Raw genomic sequence first — 15,159 nt, 5'->3', positions numbered from 1 at the left:
CCCGCTAGACCAATTTGGTAATGTTGAGCCTTATTGGCTCATATAATGCTTTCATGCTCGTGAACCCCTCGTGCATTGGATATTGATTGGCTACAAGTTATATGCTTTGAGTGACCCTTAGCATGATAGGTTAGAATAGTTTCCTGTTGGAAATCCCCCTTGCGGTTATTTGCTTTAAATTGGGTTGTCTGAGAAAATAAACGAGATCCTGCTTGACACGTCTCCCGATTCCGTGTGTTGCTGTTGTTTGGGGCCGTCGGCATTAACCTTCCTGCTTAGCCCCACCATATCCTTCCTGCTCAGCCCCACCACGCTGGACCCGTCACTGATATAGTGGCACAGGCCTGTCATCCTAGTCTTCAGAACATGGGGAAACAGTCCAGTTCCCACAGAGCCTGGCAAGTCCTCCCCCGTGGACTTACCTCTGGATCTGGATCCAGATCAGGCTCAAACACCTGGTACACAGGCAGCATTCCTTGGCCCAGCTGGACAGAAGTGGCCATTGGCATTCTTCTCCATGTGGTATACTGATATATATTGTAAGCCACCTTGGAACCACAAAAACAAGTGCCATTCACATCACACATGGTCCTTCACTCCAAGCCTGACACTCTACACTGGTATCTAAAGCCCTGGGCTGAATTCTTGTTAATTCCAGTGTAGAAAACGTCACTGATCCACAATCTCCTGTTTCTACCCTCATTTACTTTTTATTTGTTTTTATTTTTGTGGTACTAGAGACTGAATCCAGGGGCATTCTAACTCCTAGTTACACCCCTAACCCTATTTTTTAATGTTTATTTTGAAACAGAGTCTTACTAGGTTGCTGAGAGTCCCACTACTTGCTGAAGCTGTCCTTGACCTGCGATCCTTCTGTCTCAGCCTTGGATGTACTGAGATTTCAGGCATGCATCAACACACTGAGCTGCTGACCTGGCATTTTAAAAATGAAATACAGAGGAGTGTTGGCAGCTCACCACCAACACCTTCAACAGCTGCAGGGCAAGCTCTTATGCATTCAGCTTCACCTGGGACTTGAGAAATCCTTTTTTTTTTCTTTTTGTGGTACCAGAGATTAAGCCTAGGGGCATTTTATCTGCAAGATACACCACCAGCCCTGTTTTTAATTTTTTTTAATTTTAAAACAGGGTATCACTAATATTTGGAGGGCCTCACTAAGTAGCTAAGGCTGGCCACAAACCTGGGATCCTCTTGTCTCAGCCTCCCAAGTATGAGAAATCCTTTTACAGGATTAGGCTTCATGGCCTAACTCCATGACGCATGCAATTTCTGGGCTTTATGGGGTCCAGGTCAGGCTCCCAGCCAGGGCCCACAGATTCCCAGAGCCCAAGCCCTTTCCCCACTTCTCACCGCATCTCCCTCTTCCAATGCTGCCCAAGGAAGTCTGCCAACAGTCCTGAGCAAACAGTTGTCTAAGGAAACACTGCTGCCATGTGAAGATCATAACTCAGTCTGCAGAAGTTCTTCTTTCATTATTTCTAGAGGATGGAGAGCTGGGAGGAGAAAGTACTGACAGTGGTGGTGCCCATTAGCATCCCAGGGACACAATGTAAATAAACACGGGTGGTAGTTTCAGCAGCTCAGTTAAACACAGAAGTACATTTTGTTTGTTGGTTGGTTTGTTGGTTTGTAGTACTAGAGATTGACCAAAGGGGAATTCTACCTCTGAGCTGCAACCCCAGCTCTATTTATTTTGAAATTTGCTGAAAACTGTTTTCAAACCTATGATCCTCTGTCTCAGCCTCCCAAGTACTAGGATTTCAGGTGTACCACCATGCACAGCTAGATGTACAAATATTTATTTATTTATTTATTTATTTATTTATTTATTGTCTTGGAATTGAACCCAGGGGCATTCTACCTCTGAGCTAGACCTCAAGTCCTATTTTATTTTTTATTTTGAAACAGAGTCACATTAAGTTTTAAAGGACCCTGCTAAGTTACTGAGAATGTTTCTGAACCTGTGATCCTCTTGTGTCTGCCTCCCATGTACTTGGGGTTATGAGCACCACTGTGCCCAGATGGAATATATAGTGTTTGAAAATTTCTAAGCATGAAGAAGACTTCACTCCAGTGGCAGCTACTTCAAGCTCTTCAACCATATTTATGACCAATTTGTACCCAAAGTCTTGTCAGTTATCATCATGGGCATTGGAAGTGGGTTTTGACAGTAATCCCAGCACCTAGGAGGCTGAGAAAGGAGGATCATGGGTTTGCAGCCAGCCTCAGCTACAGAGTGAGGCTCTCCACAACTTAATAAGACCCTATTTCAAAATAAAGAATAAAAAATAGGGCTGGGGTATATAGCTTAGAGGTAGAATGTCCCTGAGTTTAATCCCTAGTACCTCAAAAGAAGGGGGGGGAGGCTTGGGGTGTAGCTTGAGGAATAATGGCCCTGGGTTCAGTCCACAGTACAAAAAAGTTTTTAATTGATGAACTGAGTGTCTGCTGACTCTAGCAGTCTCTAGAGTGACATCTTACGCTCAAGTGACCATCGCTCTATTGGGCTGTGAATCAACAAGTGTGCAACAGTTTTGACTAAGTGAGCAGAATCCTGCTGCTAAGAAAACAGCCTGTGTTGAGTTTCCTTTTGGTGCCAGGTGATCGTAGAGCCAGCGCCTCATAGGACAATCCACACGATGGTGCCTGTGCCTCCCTGCTGGAGACCTTGTAGATGCTGCAGGATTCAGTCTCATAACCTGACTGAGCAGACGCATCTCTGTCACCCTAACCTACCTGTAACTGCCAGAGGCCACCGCATCCACCTTTCACACTTCATCATTGTGAAGCATCCAGCTGCTTAGGTCAGTGCAGAAACTCAGGAGAGAAGAGGCAGGAGGGTTTTACTAGGAGAAACTGCCCTGCCCAGCCTCAGTACTTTGGAGGGAGCCGAGACTCACCGCATGCAGAGAAGACTCGTGGCTGATGCAGCCTCAGACCCAGCCTTGGCTGAGACAAAGTGGGCAAGGAATTGCAACACTGAGCCTCCCCCAGGATGCGTCTGTGGGTCCAGGGGAGGCCCGTGCCACTCACCATGTTCTTCCTAAGGATCACTGGGGTCGTCAGCCACCAGCCCTGCATTGCTGGGAGTTTCATGAATGATCTTCTTTGGCCCCAAACATGACTCGATCCTTCTCTAGTGTTTGGAGAACAGAGGAGGAAATACTTCCTTGAGAGCAGTGAATGGCCTTCAACCCAAAACAGCCACGAAAACCCAGTGTGAAGACTGTCCCACCCATAGGCCCCAAGTGAGGGGACCTGGCAACTGCTCCCCACAGCTCACCCTGCAGGAGGGTCTGGCAGCCACACGTGCTGAACACCTACAGCCAGAACGAAACCTGCACTGAGGTCATGGACCAGGAGGAAGCCTCACACCCTGCCTTCCATGTGTGTCCTCCAATGCAGCCTGTTGGTAGCAGATGAGATGAAATGCACAGAAAAGCATGCCCCAAAATTTGCCAATAGTCCTCCAGTGCCAGTCTTTTCCTCGGCTCATCAAGAAAGGAACAGCACCACCAAGAGAAAGGAAAGGCACGGTCCCTTCTCAGGACTCCCAGGCCCTCTGCCATGTCATCCCCAGCCGTGAGCACCCCTACTTGCCCTGCTTCCCAGGGACCTGCCAGGGTCTCTCAGTCTTCAGACGAGCCTTGATAATGAAGCACAGGGACACTCAGAGCACCGGACCTGAATCCCCGCCACACTTTTGTCTCACAGCTGCTCTCCTGTGCCATGGGGAGGGGGCGCTGCAACAGGATAAACTGGGATGAATCGGCAGAAGGGTTTCCATAAGCAGAAACTGTTCTGCCCAAAGGCTCAGTGCAGCCCTAATACTTTGGAAGAAATGAGACTCACCACATACAGAGTGGGCCATACAGAGTGGACCTTCAGTCCACACAGCTGAAGCAGTAAATGGTCTTCCAGGAGCAGAAGATGTCCTGTGGGAAAGGCCCCGGCCACCTGCCCTGAGAGGTGTCCCTGCCTCCTGAGAATGTCCCTGGGCCGAGACCCCTCTAGGACTCTTGGTCTCTAATCACAGTCAGGAGGAGGAAGGCCCATGGCAATGGGAGACACTACAACATCTCCCCAGGGCCTGGGGCATTTCCAACTTGTGCAATGTTGGAAGGCAGGGGAGGGTTTCCCTAAGGGCTGATGTTTTTACCTTTGGTCACCAGCACCCAGAGTCAGGGCCTGATCCCCTCACTCAGCCCTCCAGATGCCAGAGCCAGATGCACTGTATACTAGAGGCTTCTCCTGAGGAAAGGCTGGGTGAGCACAGAAAAGGGAGTCAACACTGACCAGATCTGGGTGGGGACATCCAATGTCTGGTTCCATTTCTAACTTACACTGATGAAATAAAGTACAGGATTATTATCACCCTAATGGAGTAAAGCAAAGCCCAGAGTGGTTACTCAAGATCAGGCAGACCAGGACCAGGATCAACATCCAGCAGAGGGGTCCTGGTGTCCAGGAGGCTTCAGATGGCCTTGTGTGTCTGTCCAATGTCTGTTGGAGTCCACTGTGGTCAAAGCCAGGGTCCAGGGACCTGAGAGACATGTTAATTAGGAAGAGTTAGTCATCCTACAGTCTAGAGACTTATCTAACCATCACACTAAACCTCAAAACCGCCACAATTACGATTTAGCAACTGAAAACGACATAGTCAACCATCTATAAAATAAAACACTGCAGTGTGTTACCTGTTGGTGTTTTTCCTCTCAGCAGCCTGTGTTCACAGGAGACACCTTCTAAGTAAATAGTAAAGGAAACTCTGCTCCCCTTTCACTGGAGATACTTGGGTAGATCCAAGTTGATTCTTTGGGGATCTTTGGGGTCAGCAGGATCCGCAACAGGTTCTCATGATCTGGGTGGATTTCTCCAGGTGACCTGTTTCCAGCCCTGATTGTTGTCCATGGTGGGGGCCAGAGGTTCACAATAGGGTTTCCTGGATGGGGGAGAGTCTTTTGTGCCACTAGCTCTTGGGAAGACAACTGGCTTTCAGGCCTCAAGGCCATACTAGAGAGCCATGCTGGAAGTGGGGTGTTCTCACTGGGGCCTCACAGAGGAACAGCAGGCAGGCTCTGTCTCCTCTCCTCTGAGCTGCACAGGAGAATGACAGGTAGGCTCTCTGCAGTTTCCTCTGGGTGGGGCTGGAGAGAGGTGGGGCCTGGCTGTGTCTTTGCTCCCAAAGTCTCCCATCTGGAATAGTAGTCAGGTTCTCTCTACTCTTCTCCAGGCTAGGCAGGGGAGTGGGAGGTGGGCTGTCTCTACCCTCCTGCAGCCTGCACAGGGGGATAGTAGGCAGGCTGTGTCTCCTGGCCCCATTCTGCCCTGACTCTGTGCCCTCCGTGTCCAGGGAATGTCAGAGAGCAGGAACAGGGAGGCAGGAAGGGAATTCTCATTGGCTCTCCAATTTGGGAGACAGTGAAGGCAGAAGTATCTGTGGGTATGGAGGTGGCCCAACCCCTCATGCTAATGTTTCCACCTAACCTGGAGTGCATCTCAGTCACCCCATTGGCAACATCTGGTAAGTGGCCGTTGTGAGGTCAAATATTCATTGGACACAGAGCCAGGTCCAATGTGGGTTGTACCCCAAGTGTTTCAAAGCAACTCATGAAGACTTGATGAATACTCACCCTGGCTCAGTCACAGGTGAGCAGGATGGGTTTAGTCAGTGGCCTCTGGTTTGAGTCTACAGTGAACATCTATAGATGATGTTTAGTGCAAAGGGAAAGGCGAGTGGGCACCTTGTAGCTCCCTGCAGGGCCTGCTCCTTCAGCGCCTTGGAATTTGTGAGCAAACAGTGGGAGACGACACCCAGAATCCAGATGTCCATCCCAGAGCATTTGCTTGGTCTTGGTAGAACTCAGGATACAAAGTGGAGAGCACCACAGGAGGACTGCAGCTGCTGCCCAGCGCTGATCATGTTGTTCAGCTCAAAGTCATGAGTCAGAGCTTCTCACTCTAGCTGCTGTCTGTCAGACTTCACTGTGGTCAAAGTCAGGGCCCAGGGAGCTGAGAGATACATTAATTAGGAGAAGTTAGTCATCCCACAGTATACAGAGTTATCTAACCATCACACTATGACCCACAGATATATTCAATTGTGGTTTATTATTTGAAAATGACATAATACAAATATACATGAAAGAAAACCCTGGAGCATTACCTGTTGGTGTCCATCTCAGCAGCCTACTGTTGCTGGAGTCACTGTATAAGTATATAATACACAGTATTTCTGTTTTACTGAATGTTCTTGGATGGATGAAGGGCAAATCTTTGGGGCCCGCAGGCAACAGCAACAGGTCCTTATGATCTCAGTTACAATTCTCCAGGTTACCTGCTTCTGCCACCGTTGTTGTTTATGATAGTGATGACAGGTTCACAACAGGGTTGCCTGGTGGATAGAGAGTCTTTTTCTGGCAATCACTCCTAGGAAGACAAGCTGGCTTTTAGGCCTTAAAGTCATGCTGTAGGGCCATGCTGGGAGTGGGGGTGATATCATTGGGGCCTCACGGAGGAACAGTTGGCAGTCTCTGTCTACTCTCCCCCAAGATGTACAGGAGAATGACAGGCAGGCTCTCGGCAGGCTCCTCTGGGTGAGGCTAGAGAAAGAAGGGGCCTATCTGTGTCACTGGGGAACAGCACACGGGTTCTCTCTACTCTCCCACAGACTGCCCAGGGGAATGGCAGGCAGGCTGTCTCTACCCTCCTGCAGACTGCCCAAAGGAATGGCAGGCAGGATGTGCCTTCTGCCCCATTCTGTTCTGATTCTGTGTCCTCCATGGCCAGGGAATGCTCAGAGAAAGAAGGGGGAGGTCAGAAGGGAACCCTCAGTTGCTCTCCACTTTGGGGGGAGAGAGAATGCAGAAGGATCTGCTGGGGCTGGAGCTGGCCTGATTGTCCCCTAAACTGGAGTGCACCCGGGCTCACCAAGTTTGCACTATCTGGCAGGCGTGGCCTAATAGTCTGCGTGTCCTGATATTCTGGTGACACAAACAGCCAGGTTCTATGCGTGACGTACCCCAAACAAGGTGTGACTCATCATCATGGGGTTTGGTTCTTGGGGAGCAGCTCTGAGGAATTCATGAATGCTCACCTGGGTTTGCCCCCTCAGGAGCCGCAGGACTGGTTTGTCTGATGACTTCTGTGTCGTGTAGATGATGGCTTGCACATGTGCAGAAGGTCGAGTGGGAACCTCACAGCTCCCTGCAGGGCCTGCTCCTTCAGTTCCTCCCAGCTGGTGTCTTGAAGAGACAGTGTTTTTGAGCAAAAGTGGGGGAGGACCCCAGACCCTCCATGTCCATCTTGGAGCCTTATGCTTGGTCCTCGTAGAGTTCAGGGTGCAGAGTGGAGAGCGCCACAGGACTGCAGCTGCCGCCCAGCGGTGATCTTGCGGCTCAGCTCAAAGTCATGAGTTGGAGCATCTCACTCTAGCTGCTGCTGTCAGAGTCCACTGTGGTCAAAGTCAGGGTCCAGGGAGCTGAGAAATATGTTAATTAGAAGAAGTTAGCTATCTTACAGTGTACAGAGTTATCTAATCATCACACTACAGCCCATAAATGCATCCATTTGTGATTTATCAATTGAAAGCAAAAAAAGAAAAAAAAAAACACAGGCATCATGAAAGAAAACTCTGGAGTGCATTACCTGTTGGTGTCTATTTCAGCAGCCTGCTTTTGCTGAAGACACCCGGTAAATATTGGAAACAGGGCACTTCTTTTTCCTTTTTACTGGATCTACTTGGGTGGATCCAGGTCGAATCTTTGGGGCCAGAAGGCAACAGCAACCAGTCCTTATGATCTGGTCACCATTCTCCGGGTTACCTGCTTCCAGCCCTGATTGTTGTCCGTGGTGGTGGCCACAGGTGCATTTCATGGTTGCTTGGTGGAGGGTGAGTCTTTTTCTGCAATTTCTCCTCAGAGGCCTCAAGGTCATGCTGGAGGGCCATGCGAGGATTGGGGTGCTCTCACAGGGGCCTTGAAGAGGAACAGCAGGCAGGCTCTGTCTACTCTGCTCAATGCCTCGGAGCTGTGCAGGAGAATGACAGGCAGGCTCTCTGCAGTCTCCTCTGGGTCAGGCTGGAAAAATAGGGAGCCTGGCTGTGTCTTTGTTCCCGAGGTCTCCACTGGGGAACAGTAAACAGGTTCTCTCTGCTTTCTTCCAGGCTGGGTAGGAGAGTAGCTGATGGGCTCTGTCTCCTGTTCCCCTTCAGCCCTGATTCTGTGTCCTCCCTGACCAGGGAATGCTCAGAGAGCAAGGAGGAGGCGGGAAGTGAATGCACACTGGCTCTCCACTTTGGGGGAGAGATAAGGCAGAGGTATCTATGGGCATGGAGGTTGCTCGACGCCTTGATGCTCCTGCCTCACCTGGACTGCACCCGGGCTCACCCTGTTGTATTCTCTGGTAGGTGGCCATTGTGAGGTCAAATATTCTGGTGGACACAGCCAGGTCGGGTTTGGGTCATACTCTAGGCGACACATGACTCTCATGATCAAGGGGTTTGGTTTTGGGGAGTGGCGTGTGAGAAATGGGTGAATACTCACGCTGGCTCAACCACGGGTGACCCAGGATTGGTTGGGCTGACGGCCTCGAGGTTGCGTCTACAGTGAACATGTGGTGGATGATGTTCTGCACATCTGTGGAAAGGTGAGGGGGCATCTCATAGCTCCCTGCAGGGCCTGCTCCTTCAGCTCCTCAAGGTGGTGTCTTGAGGAGAGGGAGCTCATGAGCAAATAGTGGAAGATGATGCCCAGGTCCCGATGTCTGTCTCAGAGCCATATCATGGTCCTGGTAGAAGTCAGGGTGCAGAGATGGAGAACGTCACGGGAAGACTGCAGCTGCTGCCTGGTAGAGATCTTGCTGCTCAGCCCAATGTCAATGAGTTGGAGCATCTCACTGCAGCTGCTGTCTGTCAGGGTCCACAAGGGTCCAAGTCAGGGTCCATGAGCTGAGAGGTATGTTAAGTTAGTCATGATGAGTTAGTCATCCGTAACACTAACACTCTTGTCTAACCAGCACACTAAAACCCACAAATGCATATAATTGTGATTTACTAATTAAAATGACAAAATACAAACATAAGCAAAAGAAAACGCTGTAGTGTGCCACCTCCTTGTTGTGGTCCATTGCAACAGCTGCTTTCACTGGAGACACCTCGTAAGTCTATACTACAGGGCCCTTCTGCTCCCCTTTGGCTAGATCTACTTGGGTGGACTCAGGGCAAATCTTTGGGGCCAGCAGGCAACCGCAACATGTCCTTGTGATCTGGGTCTCAATTCTCTGGGTTACCTGTTTCCAGCTGTGACTGTTGTCCATGGTGGTGGCCACAGGTTCCCAACAGGGTTGCTGCATGCAGTGGGTATCTTGTTCTGTCAGTCGCTCCTGAGAGGACAAGCCAGCTTGGTGGACCTCAAGGCCATGGTGCTGGGAGTGGGGTGCTCTCACTGGGGCCTCACAGAGGAACAGCAGGCAGGCTGTGTCTCCTCTCCTCTGAGCTGTGAGGAAGAATGGCAGGCCTGCTCTCTGCATCTCCCCTGGGTGGGGCGAGGACAGCAGGAACCTGGCTGTGTCTTTGCTCCCAGAGTCCCTCCCCTCCTCCCGGCTTGGCTTGGGAGGGGCAGACGGGCTGCCCAGGGGAATGGCAAGCAGCCTGTGCCCCCTGCCCCCTTCTGCCCTGACTCCATGCCCTACATGCTTGGTGGTTTCCACCTGCTTTCGCTGGAGACATCTTATTACCAAGCAGTCCAGGGCACTTCTGCTCGCCTTTCTCTTCAGCTCCTTGGGTGCATCCATGGTGGACCTTTGGGCCACCAGGCAACTGCAGAGGCTCTCGTGATCCTGGTCCCAATTCTGCAGCTCACTCACCGCATGTGTGGTCAGGGGTGGTGGCTGCACTCACAATGGGGTTGCCAGGTTGGGGCAGAGTCAGCCTCTGCCAATAGTTCCTGGGAGCACAAGCTGGGCTGGGGCAGCTCAGTCTGTGCTGGGTGCCATGATGGGAGTGGGCGCCCTCTCACCGGTCTGCACAGAGAAACAGCAGCCGGGCTCTGTCCACTCTTCTGGGGGGGACTCAGGTAAATCACCACACAGAGGAACAGCAGCCGGGCTCTGTCCACTCTGCTGTTGGGTGAGTAGGTAAATCACTGCACAGAGGAACAGCAGCCGGGCTCTGTCCACTCTGCTGAAGGGGGCTGAGGAAAGTTACCACACAGAGGAACAGCAGCCGGGCTCTGTCCACTCTGCTACGGGTATGAAAGTAAAGCACCAGAAGAACAGCAGCCTGGCTCTGTCCACTCTGCTTCAGGGGGCTGAGGTAAATCACCACACAGAGGAACAGCAGCCGGGCTTTGTCCACTCTGCTGTAGGAGACTCAGGTAAGTTACCGCACAGAGGAACAACAGCCGGGCTCTGTCCACTCTGCTGAAGGGGGCTGAGGAAAGTCACCACACAGAGGAACAGCAGCCGGGCTCTGTCCACTCTGCTGCGGGTATGCAAGTAAAGCACCAGAGGAACAGCAGCTGGGCTCTGTCCACTCTGCTGGGGGGGACTCAGGTAAATCACCACACAGAGGAACAGCAGCCGGGCTCTGTCCACTCTGCTGCAAGGGGCTCAGGTAAATCACCACACAGAGGAACAGCTGCTGGGCTCTGTCCACTCTGCTTCAGGGGGCTGAGGTAAGTCACCACACAGAGGAACAGCAGCCGGGCTCTGTCCACTCTGCTGTGGGGCGCGCAGGTAAATCACCAGCGGGTTCTTCACGCTCTTCTCTGATGGTCGACAGGAGGGGGACTGGGCTGTGTCTTTGCTCCCTATGTCTCTGATGTGGGGCAGCAGGTGGGCTCTGCTGGACAAGCTCTTGCTGGGCTGGTGTTGCTGGGCAGCTCTTGCTGGGCAGGCTCTCACTGGGCAGGCTCTCACTGGGCATGGTGTTGCTGGGCTGGTGTTGCTGGGCCTGCTGTTGGACTCTCCTCCACGCTGGGCAGTGGGGTGGCAGGTGGCTGTAATACTCAGGGGAACGGCTGGCCGGCAGTGTCTTCTGCACCCCTAGATGTTGCTCACTGGCTTGCTTTAGATGGAGACACCTTAGCTCTGAATCTCTTAGGCCACCTCTGCTTCTTGGCTGGATCCAGGGCGAATCTTCTTGGCCATCAGGCAGCAGCAGCAGGCTCTCATGATGCTGCCCAGAAATCTCTTGCCAGCCTGCCTCCAGCCCCGGGTGACGTCAGGGGCTGCAGCCTCAAGGTTGTGCGGGGGTGCCACGCTGGGAGCGGGGGTCTTTTCACTGGGGCTGCACTGGCTCTGGTCACTCTTCTCAGGGGTGCGCACCTCAGGCACTGGCACGTTCTCTTCTCCCTCTGCGATGGTCGGCAGAGAGGGGCTTTGCAGGCTCTGTTCACTCTGCTCAGGGGTGCGCACCTCAGGCACTGGCACGTCCTCCTCTCTCTCTGCGATGGTCAGCAGAGAGGGGCTTTGCAGGCTCTGGTCACTCTGTTCAGGGGTGCGCACCTCAGGCACTGGCACGTCCTCCTCTCTCTCTGCGAAGGTTGGCAGGGAGGGGCTGGGCAGGCTCTGGTCACTCTGCTCAGGGGTGTGCACCTCAGGCACTGGCACGTCCTCCTCTCTCTCTGCGATGGTCAGCAGAGAGGGGCTGTGCAGGCTCTGTTCACTCTGCTCAGGGGTGTGCACCTCAGGCACTGGCATGTCCTCCTCTCTCTCTGCGATGTTTGGCAGAGAGGGGCTGTGCAGGCTCTGTTCACTCTGCTCAGGGGTGTGCACCTCAGGCACTGGCATGTCCTCCTCTCTCTCTGCGATGTTTGGCAGAGAGGGGCTGGGCAGGCTCTGGTCACTCTGCTCAGGGGTGCGCACCTCAGGCACTGGCATGTCCTCCTCTCTCTCTGCGATGTTTGGCAGAGAGGGGCTGTGCAGGCTCTGGTCACTCTGCTCAGGGGTGCGCACCTCAGGCACTGGCACGTCCTCCTTTCTCTCTGCGAAGGTTGGCAGAGAGGGGCTGGGCAGGCTCTGGTCACTCTGCTCAGGGGTGTGCACCTCAGGCACTGGCACGTCCTCCTCTCTCTCTGCGATGGTCTGCAGAGAGGGGGCCCAGCTGTCTTTTACTTCTTTCAGGTGCCTGTGCCGAATTCTAAAGAGCTTGTGACTTTTCTTCCGGCTCAGCAGGTGAACGTTGAGCAGACTTTCTGTGCGCAGTATCTCTCCTCTCCCCTTCGGGCTGAGCTGGCTCTCGCTGGGCAAGTTGTTGGCACTCTCCATCAGGATGGCACTACTCCCTCCCACACTGCCCAGGGGAATGTGTGGCAGGCTGTGTCCTCTGTCCCACTTCTGCCCTGACTGTGAATCCTCCTCATCCAGGGAATTCCCAGAGAGCAACGGGCTGGTGGGACGGGCTGGCTCACTAGCTCTCAGTACTGGCGGGAGAGCAGAAGGGTGTGCTGGTGTTGGAGGCAGCACACTGCCCTGATGTTTCTGCCTCACCTGGACTGCACCCTGGCTCATCCTCCATTGTACAATGAGGTAGGTGGCACACAGATGATCAAATCGTCTGTCTGACACAGACATCCAGGTGAGGTGTGGGTCATAACCCAGGCAACGCATCACCCTTAAAACCAAGGCGTTGGGCTCCTTGGGGAGAGGCTTGGGAGGAGGTGGTATGTCTTCGCCCTGGACCAGCCATGGGTGCCCTAGAATCTCATCAGCTGTCGGCCTCTGGGCTGGGTCTACCGTCAACAGCTGCCTGATGATATCCTGAGCCTCGGGTGAAAGGTGAGTGGGCTCCTTGTATTGTCCCCGCACGACCCGCTCTCTCATCTCCTTAAAGCTGGTACTTTGAAAGGGGAGAGTCTCGGTTAAAATAAAGTGGAGGAGGATCCCCAGGCCCCAGATGTCTACCTCGGGGCCGTACGGCTGCTGCTCGTACATCTCAGGAGCGCAGAATGCGAGAGTGCCACAAAATGCTGTCAGCTGCTGCCCAGACTTGATTTTGCGGCTCAGCCCGAAATCAATGAGCTTCACATTCCCCTCCTGGTCCAGCAGGATGTTGCTTGGCTTCAGGTCCCTGTGGACAATGCCTTCTTGATGGCAATAGCGCACCGCCCACAGGATCTGCCTGAACAGCCTTCGGGCCTCCTCCTCCCTCAGGCCAATGGGCAGCTGGCCCCCGCTCACGAACTCCATGATGATAAAGAGTGAGTTCGGTGTCTCCACAATCTCAAAGAGCTGGACCACGTGTTGATGTTCCACCGTCTTCATGATCTCTACCTCCATCATGAAGGGGAGCCCATGCCTTGATTTGTCTATAACTTTTATCGCCACCTCCGTCCCAGTGAGGATATGGCGGGCCAGGTGGATGCTGCCAAAGGCGCCCTTGCCGATTTCCCTCACGATGGTATACTGGCCCTTGAGGTCCTCCTCCCAGGGATTGTCGGTGGAGACGCCTGGACTCGCCTCCCTCCTTTCTTCCTTACCAGCCATATTAAAGACAAAGACAAAGTCCGAAATCCAAAGTCCTTAGCCAAAATTCAAACCTAAAGTCCAAAGTTCAAAGTTAAAGTGAAGCCGAATCCAAATCCACACAAGCACCAAGACGCAGTCCTACAGGTCACCACACACGAGCTCCCTGTACTCAACGGACAAATGCCCAGCAACTGCCAGGCCCTTATATAGCCCGTGCCTGACGCCTCACAGAGGCTCTTTGTGAGGTCACGGCTAGCATGGGCCAATCAGGGCGAGGCATGGCCTGCCTGGGCTGTCATACCTTTGGCTTCCAAGACCTTTCCCTTTTTAATATAGACTGGTGATTGGAGTCTTTTCTACATTAGTCTCCTAAATCTTGTAGAAACAAAAGTTGCACTAACTTTTCATCATGAAATTGGCTTTATCAGAGGTCTTTCTGTCTTCACCCAGCTCTGAGTTCCTATCTAACGTCCTACAGTTCCACCTGAAGGACTTCCCTCACTCAGGACAGGTCTAGTGACCAACTCCCTCAGCTCTTGCTTATCTGCTGCTGTGGTTTGAGCGTGTGTGTCCCCGGCATTCCAGTTGAGGACTCAACCCCGGTGCACCAGTGTTGAGAGGGGCCTTCAGGAGGGGTTAGGCCATGAAGCTCCATTTCCAGGACAGGAGGTGTACGTTTAGAAAAGAGTGAGCATGAACAAGGCCCTGGGTTGAACCCCAGGACCACACACACACACACACACACACACACACACACACACACACACTTATTTATTAAACTGGCATGGTGACACAAACCTGTCATCCAAGCTAGTCAGGAGGTTGCTAGTTTGAGGCTCATTGGAAGGATGGGTAGAATCCCAATTACTGCAAAAAAAAAAAAAAAAAGAAAGAAAGAAAGAAAGGAAAACAAAGGGCTTGATATAATGATTTCAGGCCACCCACCCTCTCCAATGTGGAATGTCCTTGGACTTACCTCTGGAGCTTCCAGAAATCGACTTTTGTTTTTAATCAATTACCCAGCCTACGGTATTTTGTTACAGTGGCATGAGGAATACCTCTGTTCCTCTTTGTATGGGAAACATGCTTTAGCTGGCCAAAGGATTTATCATTTTAAATGTATCAACCTGCCAGGCATGGTGGCGCACGCTCGTAATCCCAGCAAGCTTTCAGACTCCAGATGGTGTTACAGACAGACCCTGACAAGATCATCTGTCGGAGTCCTCTGGATGGTCATAGACACACACCGCATGGACCCATCTGATCTCCCCATGCCAATTACATACATATGTACCCTAAGCCGGGGGTCCCCTTACATCGCCCCTGTTCAGCTCGAAGCAGCTCGATGAGTCATCGTCGCCCTGATTCCTTTGCTATGGGTACATGTATGTATGTAATAATGGGGTGACATTGATGGGAAATTAGCTCATGTTAAATGTCTGTACACTTGTAAAAGTCAAATTGTATTTTCTGTACTTACCTTTGACCTGACAGGTGTCAGGAAGTTACTAGACAGAGGGGGGAATATACCAGTATTGGGAACGGGCTAGCCACCCCCCCCCATGCCATTTTGGCATGAGGCTGTATTTCTATTTTCTGTATTTCTATCTTTCTAATAAACTTCTTTAAATCTTCAGCAAATGTCCAAGCTATGCATATTTATTCTTAGAT

The sequence above is a fragment of the Muscardinus avellanarius genome, assembly GCF_963383645.1.
Source record: "Muscardinus avellanarius genome assembly, chromosome: 22".
Taxonomy (NCBI): domain Eukaryota; kingdom Metazoa; phylum Chordata; class Mammalia; order Rodentia; family Gliridae; genus Muscardinus; species Muscardinus avellanarius.
This window is presented reverse-complemented; position numbering follows the sequence as displayed.